General features: G+C 37.4%; 1 pseudogene; it reads right to left on the minus strand.

The window, feature by feature from the left end:
* Window positions 1-290: 290 nt before the first annotated feature.
* On the minus strand, window positions 291-6623 carry LOC122690772 (annotated as a pseudogene).
* Between the last annotated feature and the right edge of the window lie 2034 nt (window positions 6624-8657).

Here is an 8657-nt window from a genome sequence, read left to right on the forward strand (position 1 = left end):
TGACAAAATTCAGCAATGTTTTTTTTTTATTAAAAACTTTTTTCAGCAATTTGCTACTTCAAGGAACACACCTTCCATAATAAAAGCAGGTGTGCCAAATACACAGCTGATATTATATCCGTGATGATAAATTGAAACCTCTTCCTCTAATATTAGGAACAAGACAAGGAAGCCCACTATTACAATCATTTTTCAACACGGTACTGGAAGATCTAGTTAGAGCAATTAGACAAGATAAAGAAACAAAATACATCTAAATCTTTTTTTTTTTTTTCATGTTTCTCATTGCCTCTTTGTTCAGGTCTTTATTCAAAATTAGCTGTCCAAAATGATTTGGCATTTATGGAATAAACAAATTTAAGTTTATGCAGCAGCCTTCTTTTCCTCTGAGGTGGGTTTCTTTTCTGTGGGTTTCTTTTCAGCTGCTGGTTTCTTGGTCCCTGCAGCCTTTTTCCCACCACAGGCTTCTTCAGCTTCTTATCGCCAACAGCCTTCTTTTCTTTGTTTCCCAGCACAGGCTTCTTGAACTGAACCCCCTTCTGATCTGATTTGGCTTCTGGTGCTGCTGCTGCCTTATCCATGTGGATTTTGTGGTTCTTGGCCTGTCGAAGAATGGTGTTCTAGTGCATGGTCTTTGCGTATGGGTTAAGCTTCAACATGATTCTCAGGTTTTTCAGTGGATTCTTCTTCAGGACTCTGCAATGAATCTTCTTGCATGGTGCTCGGAGTGCTCTTTGGATTTCTGGGCTTTTCAAGATTCTGCTAAGGTCTGTATTGAGCATCTTGTGCATGGGGAGTTGTAGTTACTCTTGAGGGAGACTACTTTACGCCAAGTGCTGTACAGCTCATCTAACTTTCGGAAAGCACTTTCAGTCCAAATGCAGAAACGTCCCACATGACCACCAGGAGCAAGTTTCAAAATGTTCAGCTTGCTTACATTAAGCAGAGTAATTCCAGGGTTGTTTCTGAAGGCCTTGATGATACAATAGTCTTCATTATAGATGATGCAGGGTCCCCTGTGCTGGATACGGTGACGGTTTCTCATTTTGCCTTTGCCAGCTCTCATTCGCTGAGAGGCGTAAACCTTTTTGATATCATTCCAGGCTTTAAGTTTCTTCAGAAGCAAAACAGCCTCCTTGGTCTTCTTGTAGCCTTCAACTTTATCTTCAACCACCAAAGGAAGTTCAGGAACTTCCTCTATGTGATTACCTTTAGACATGACCAGCACTGGTAAGGCTGAGGCAGCCAGTGCAGAGCAGATGGCATATTGCTTCTGTGTTGTATTCACTCTGCGGTGACAACATCGCCAGGTCTTGCTTGGTGCAAACATGCGGCCCCCACGACACATATTTCCAAAAGCACCCTGACCAGAACGGTGAGTCCCGCCACCTCGAACCCTGGGAATTTGAGCCACAGCTCTACCGGCACCCCAAGACTCAGCACTGGTTTGATGACCTGCTAATTCACTGACAGCATAGGGCTGTCTGTTGTTTTTGCGCAAGTTGGCGTGAACAAAGTTAACAATATCGGGTCAAATGGGAGCCTTGAACACAGCAGGCAAAGTGACATTTTTGCCAGAGGACTCCCCCTTTTCAGAGTACACTGATATCAGTGGATGAGCACATGCCATGGCGGGGAGAGGAGAAGGCCACACTCCTCTCAACCCGGCAGCTCCCACAGGAAAAGCCATCTAAATCTTAAAGACGACATAAAATTGGATTTTTGGGTCATGATCTGTGGCATGTGGCATCTTTGTTCCCTGACCAGGGATTGAACCTGTGCCTCCTGCATTGGAAGTATGGAGTCTTAATAACTAGACTGCAGGAGAAGCCCAAAGCTGTTGTTATTTGAAAATGATCTTTTGGGGCTTCCCTTGTGGTTCAGCAGTAAAGAATATGCCTGCCAATACAGGAGATGTAGGTTTGATCTTTGGGTAGGGAGACTACCCTGGAAAAGGAAATGACAACCCACTCTGGTATTCTTGCCTGGGAAACCCCATAGACAGAGGAGCCTGGTGGGCTACAGTCTATGGGGTCACAGAAGAGTTGGACACGACTTAGTGACTAAAAGGCAACAGCACCAAAGTTTTATAAACAGGAAAACCTGAAGACTCAACAACAAAAAAAGCGGTTATAACTAACAAATTCAGTAAAGTTGCAGGATATAATGTTAACACAAAAGAATTAGTGGCATTTCTATGCACTAACAAAGAAATATCTGGAAAGAAAGAAAGAATGCTATAACATTCACAATAGTACCATAAACAGCAATATACTTAGGAATAAACTTAGTCAAGGAATTGAAAGATCTGTACAATAAAATCCATAATAATTTGGTGAAAGAAATGGAAAAATACAATCATCTTGAAAGATATACTTGCTCATGGATCAAAATAATTAATATTAATATCAATTCCTGATTTCAAACTATATTGCAAATCCATAGTAATTATTAATAAAACATTATGGTTTTGGCATAAAAATAGACACATTGTAGTGTGGATTGGGCTAATGAGCCCAAAAATTATCCCTGCACACACATATGAGATCAACTAATATTTGAGAATGGAGCCAAGTTTACTCAATGACAAAGAATAGTTTCCTCAATATATGGTGTCTGGAAAACCTAGAAATCACACAAGGTGAAATTGATCCCTTATCTTATAACACTCAAGAAATTAACTTGAAATGGATTATGGACTTAACCATAAGCTGTGTTACCAAAAACTTACATAGGAAAACTTTGGGAATAAGCTCCTTGACATTTGTCTTGGCAATGATATTTTGGATATAACATCAAAAGCATTATTAACAAAAGCAAAAATCAACAAGTGGGACTACATCAAATCAAAAAGCTTCTGCAAATAAAGTAAATAATCACCAAGATGAAAAGGCAACCTGCAGAATGGGAGAAAACATTTGCAAACCATATATTAGATGATGGTCAATATAAAAATGCATGCAGAATACTCATACAACTTCATAACAACAACAACAAACCAAATCAACTTAAAAATTGACAAACTGACCAGACAATTTTCCAAAGAATGTCTTCAAATGGTCAACAGATGCATCAAAAGATACTTAACATTACTAATAGTCAAGGAAACACAAATCAAAACCAAGAGGAGATATCACCTCACACCTGTTGGAATGGTTATAATTAAGAAAAAAGATAACATGTGTTAACAAGGATGTGCAGAGAAGGGAACCATTGAGCACAATTGGTGGGAATATAAATTGGTTCAACCACTACAGAAAACAATATGAAGGTTCTTCAAAGAAAAATACAGCTACCATATCACACAGCAATCCTACTTCTTAGTATATAACCAAAGGAAGAGAAACAGAATACCAAAAAGATAACTGCATTTAAATGTTTGTTGCATTGTTACTCACAATAACCAAGATATGGAAACAATCTATTTCCATTAATGGATGAATGGATAAAAAGGATGTGGTACCTATTTATGTTGTTTTTGTTCAGTCGCCCAGTCATGTCCGACTCTTTGTGACCCCATGGACTGCAGCACACCAGACCTTCCTGTCCCTCGCCATCTCCCAAAGCTTGCCCAAGTTCAGGTCCATTACATCAGTGATACCATCCAGCATCAGGGACTTTTCCAATGAGTAAGCTGTTCACATCAGATGATCAAAATACTGGAGCTTCAGCTTCAACATCAGTTCTTCCAATGAGTATTCAGGGTTTATTTCCCTTAAGATTGACTGGTTTTATCTCCTTGCCATCCAACACAATGAAATATTATTCATCTATGAGAAATAAGGGGTTCCTACCATAGTGATGATATTCATGGAACTGAAAGGGGGTATGATAAGTGAGATAAGTCAGAAAAAGACAAATACTGTATAATACTACTTACATGTAAAATCTAAAAGAATAAACTTATAAAAACAGAGAGTATATTTTTGTGTATGGTGTTAGAAAGTGTTCTAGTTTCATTCTTTTACAAGTGGTTGACCAGTTTTCCCAGCACCACTTGTTAAAGAGGTTGTCTTTTTTCCATTGTATATCCTTGCCTCCTTTGTCAAAGATAAGGTGTCCATAGGTTCGTGGATTTATCTCTGGGCTTTCTATTCTGTTCCATTGATCTATATTTCTGTCTTTGTGCCAGTACCATACTGTCTTGATGACTGTGGCTTTGTAGTAGAGTCTGAAGTCAGGCAGGTTGATTCCTCCAGTTCCATTCTTCTTTCTCAAGATTACTTTGGCTATTCGAGGTTTTTTGTATTTCCATACAAATTGTGAAATTCTTTGGTCTAGTTCTGTGAAAAATACCGTTGGTAGCTTGATAGGGATTGCATTGAATCTATAGACTGCTTTGGGTAGAATAGCCATTTTGACAATATTGATTCTTCCAATCCATGAACACGGTATGTTTCTCCATCCGTTTGTGTCCTCTTTGATTTCTTTCATCAGTGTTTTATAGTTTTCTATGTATAGGTCTTTTGTTTCTTTAGGTAGATATACTCCTAAGTATTTTATTCTTTTTGTTGCAATGGTGAATGGTATTGTTTCCTTAATTTCTCTTTCTGTTTTTTCATTGTTAGTATATAGGATTGCAAGGGATTTCTGCGTGTTAATTTTATATCCTGCAACTTTACTATATTCATTGATTAGCTCTAGTAATTTTCTGGTAGAGTCTTTAGGGTTTTCTATATAGAGGATCATGTCATCTGCAAACAGTGAGAGTTTTACTTCTTCTTTTCCTATCTGGATTCCTTTTACTTCTTTTTCTGCTCTGATTGCTGTGGCCAGAACTTCCAACACTATGTTGAATAGTAGTGGTGAGAGTGGGCACCCTTGTCTTGTTCCTGATTTCAGGGGAAATGCCTTCAATTTTTCACCATTGAGGGTGATGCTTGCTGTGGGTTTGTCATATATAGCTTTTATTATGTTGAGGTATGTTCCTTCTATTCCTGCTTTTTGGAGAGTTTTAATCAACTCAAAATGGATTAAAGATCTAAATGTAAGACCAGAAACTATAAAACTCCTAGAGGAGAACATAGGCAAAACCCTCTCCGACATAAATCACAGCAGGATCCTCTATGACCCACCTCCCAGAATATTGGAAATAAAAGCAAAAATAAACAAATGGGACCTAATCAAACTTAAAAGCTTTTGCACTACAAAGGAAACTATAAGCAAGGTGAAAAGACAGCCCTCATATTGGGAGAAAATAATAGCAAATGAAGAAACAGACAAAGGATTAATCTCAAAAATATACAAGCAACTCCTGCAGCTCAATTCCAGAAAAATAAATGACCCAATCAAATAATGGGCCAAAGAACTAAACAGACATTTCTCCAAAGAAGACATACAGATGGCTAACAAACACATGAAAAGATGCTCAACATCACTCATTATCAGAGAAATGCAAATCAAAGCCACAATGAGGTACCATTACACGCCAGTCAGGATGGCTGCTATCCAAAAGTCTACAAGCAATAAATGCTGGAGAGGGTGTGGAGAAAAGGGAACCCTCTTACACTGTTGGTGGGAATGCAAACTAGTACAGCCACTGTGGAGAACAGTGTGGAGATTTCTTAAAAAACTGGAAATAGAACTGCCATATGACCCAGCAATCCCACTTCTGGGCATACACACTGAGGAAACCAGATCTGAAAGAGACACGTGCACCCCAATGTTCATCGCAGCACTGTTTATAATAGCCAGGACATGGAAGCAACCTAGATGCCCATCAGCGGATGAATGGATAAGGAAGCTGTGGTACATATACACCATGGAATATTACTCAGCCATTAAAAAGAATTCATTTGAATCAGTTCTAATGAGATGGATGAAACTGGAGCCCATTATACAGAGTGAAGTAAGCCAGAAAGATAAAGATCTTTACAGCATACTAACACATATATATGGAATTTAGAAAGATGGTAACGATAACCCTATATGCAAAACAGAAAAAGAGACACAGATGTACAGAACAGACTTTTGAACTTTGTGGGAGAATGTGAGGGTGGGATATTTCAAAAGAACAGCATGTATACTATCTATGGTGAAACACATCACCAGCCCAGGTGGGATGCATGAGACAAGTGCTCGGGCCTGGTGCACTGGGAAGACCCAGAGGAATTGGGTGGAGAGGGAGGTGGGAGGGGGGATTGGGATTGGGAATACATGTAAATCCATGGCTGATTCATATCAATGTATGACAAAACCCACTGGGAAAAAAAATAATAATAATAATAATAAAAAATAAATAAAAAATAAAAATAAAAAAAAAAAAACAAAAAAAACACAGAGAGTATGATAGTTATTACCAAGGGCTGGAGAGTAAGTGAATTATGAGCTGTTGGTCAAAAGGTAGAAACTTACAATTAGAAGATGAGTAAGTTCTGAAGATTTAATGAACAACACAGAATTTATAACCAACAATATGTTACTGACTCCAAGCTCACTCTGCTGGCCACAAGGCAGTTCAATAATCCAAGAAATGAGGTTTGATGAGGCTTTTTCAAATTATGGCTTTCTTCAGATATACACCCAGGAATAGGACTGGTGAATCATATGGTAGCTCTATTTTTAGTTTTTTAAAGGAACCCCCATATTGTCATCTATAGTGGCTGTAGCAGTTTACATTTCCAAAAACAGTGTAGGGGGTTTCCTTTTTCTTCACATCCTCTCCAGCATTTGTTGTTTGTAGACTTTTTGATGACTGGTACTCTGACCTGTGTGAGGTGATAGTTTTGTAGTTTTGATTTGCATTTCTCTAATTGTTAATGATGTTCAGCATAATTTCATGTGCATTTTAATCGCCTATATGTCTTCTTTGGAGAAATGTCTATTTAGATCTTTGTCTTTTTAATTTTGTTTTAATATTGAGCTACATGAGCTGTTTGTATATTTTGGAGGTTAATACCTTGTTGGTGGTTCTGTTTGCAAATATTTTCTCCCATTTTGAGGTTTGTCTTTTCTTTTCTATATCTTTTTTTAAAAAATTTAATGGGAGGATAATTGTTTCACAGTATTGCATTGGTTTCTACCAAGCATCAACATGAATCAGCCATAGGTTTACTCATGTCCTCTCCTACTTGAACATATTTCCCACCTCCCTCTCCATTCAACCCTTCCATGAAAATATACGTTATCATGGGTAAAATAGACATCCAATGGAAATTTGCTGGATGACTCAGGGAACTCAAACCAGGGCTCAATAATAACCTAGAGCACTGTCTTTTCATTTTGCATATGGTTTCCTTTGCTGTACAAAAGCTTTTAAGTTTAAATTGGTCCCATTTTTTATTTTCATTATTTTAGGTGAATGAAAACAAAACCCTGCTGCAATTTATGTCAGAGGTGTGTTATGCCTATGTTTCCCTCTAAAAGTTTTACAGTATCCATTCTTGCATTTAGGTCTTTAATCCATTTTGAGTTTATTTTTGTGCATGGTGTTAGGGAGTATTATAATTTTATTCTTTTACATGCAGTTGTGTAGTTTCTCCAGCACCACTTATTGAAGAGACTGTCTTTTCTCCCTTGTATATTCTTGCCTCCTCTGTCATAGATTAGGTGCATGGTTTTATCTCTAGACTTTCTATCCATTTCCATTGATCTATATTTTTGTTTTTGTGTCAGTATATGCCATATGGCATTTGGATTAGAGTGATCTTTTTTTTTTTTTTCATTTATTTTTATTAGTTGGAGGCTAATTCTGGGCATACACACCAAGGAAACCAGATCTGAAGGATACATGTGTACCCCAATGTTCATCGCAGCACTGTTTATAATAGCCAGGACATGGAAACAACCTAGATGCCCATCAGCAGACGAATGGATAAGGAAGCTGTGGTACATATACACTATGGAATATTACTCAACCATTAAAAAGAATTCATCTGAATCAGTTCTAATGAGATGGATGAAACTGGAGCCCATTATACAGAGTGAAGTAAACCAGAAAGATAAAGACCAAGACAGTATACTAATACATATATATAGAGTGATCTTTAAGAGGGCCATAGACTCCCTAAAATATTTGGCAAAGTATAATTAATGTGTAGCTTTTTCAGGAGGAAAAATTTTCATTATCCCAAATAGGTTAAGAAACCTTGTTTTGTATTATTTTGGATTTTGCATAGATCCCTGTTTCAGTTACTTGTGGCCAGAATATCAAGGTCCCATATCACATGACATGACAATCTTATACAGAAACAACTGCCTAAGGCTGCTTCTCGAGAAGGGGTCAGTGTAAGAAGCAAGCATGTAGAACTTCCTATGCTATACATCTGCTAAACAGATACTGTTGAATTCTCAAATTATAAATCTTTATCATCATCATCATTATCTACAACAACTAACATTTTTATTACTATTTATTATTTACCATGGAACAAAAACAATGACACTCTCTGAGACAGGCATTAATTGATTTTCATGGTATGTGTAAGGAAACTCAAGCTTGAAGAAGTTAAATAACTTACTCAGAGTCATATAGCTAAGGCATTAGTTGAGTTCTGATTTGAATGTATGCAGTTTCTGAGTTTAGATCTAGGGCTCTTACCTGTTAAGGTGTAAATGTCTACAATCCATGATCATTATAGGTATAACAGCTTCTACTGAAAACACTATTAATCAAAACATCAGCTCATTAAATTGAAACAAGGTCTGCTCAAGAACCT

This window comes from Cervus elaphus, chromosome X, assembly GCF_910594005.1.
Source record: "Cervus elaphus chromosome X, mCerEla1.1, whole genome shotgun sequence".
Taxonomy (NCBI): Eukaryota; Metazoa; Chordata; class Mammalia; order Artiodactyla; family Cervidae; genus Cervus; species Cervus elaphus.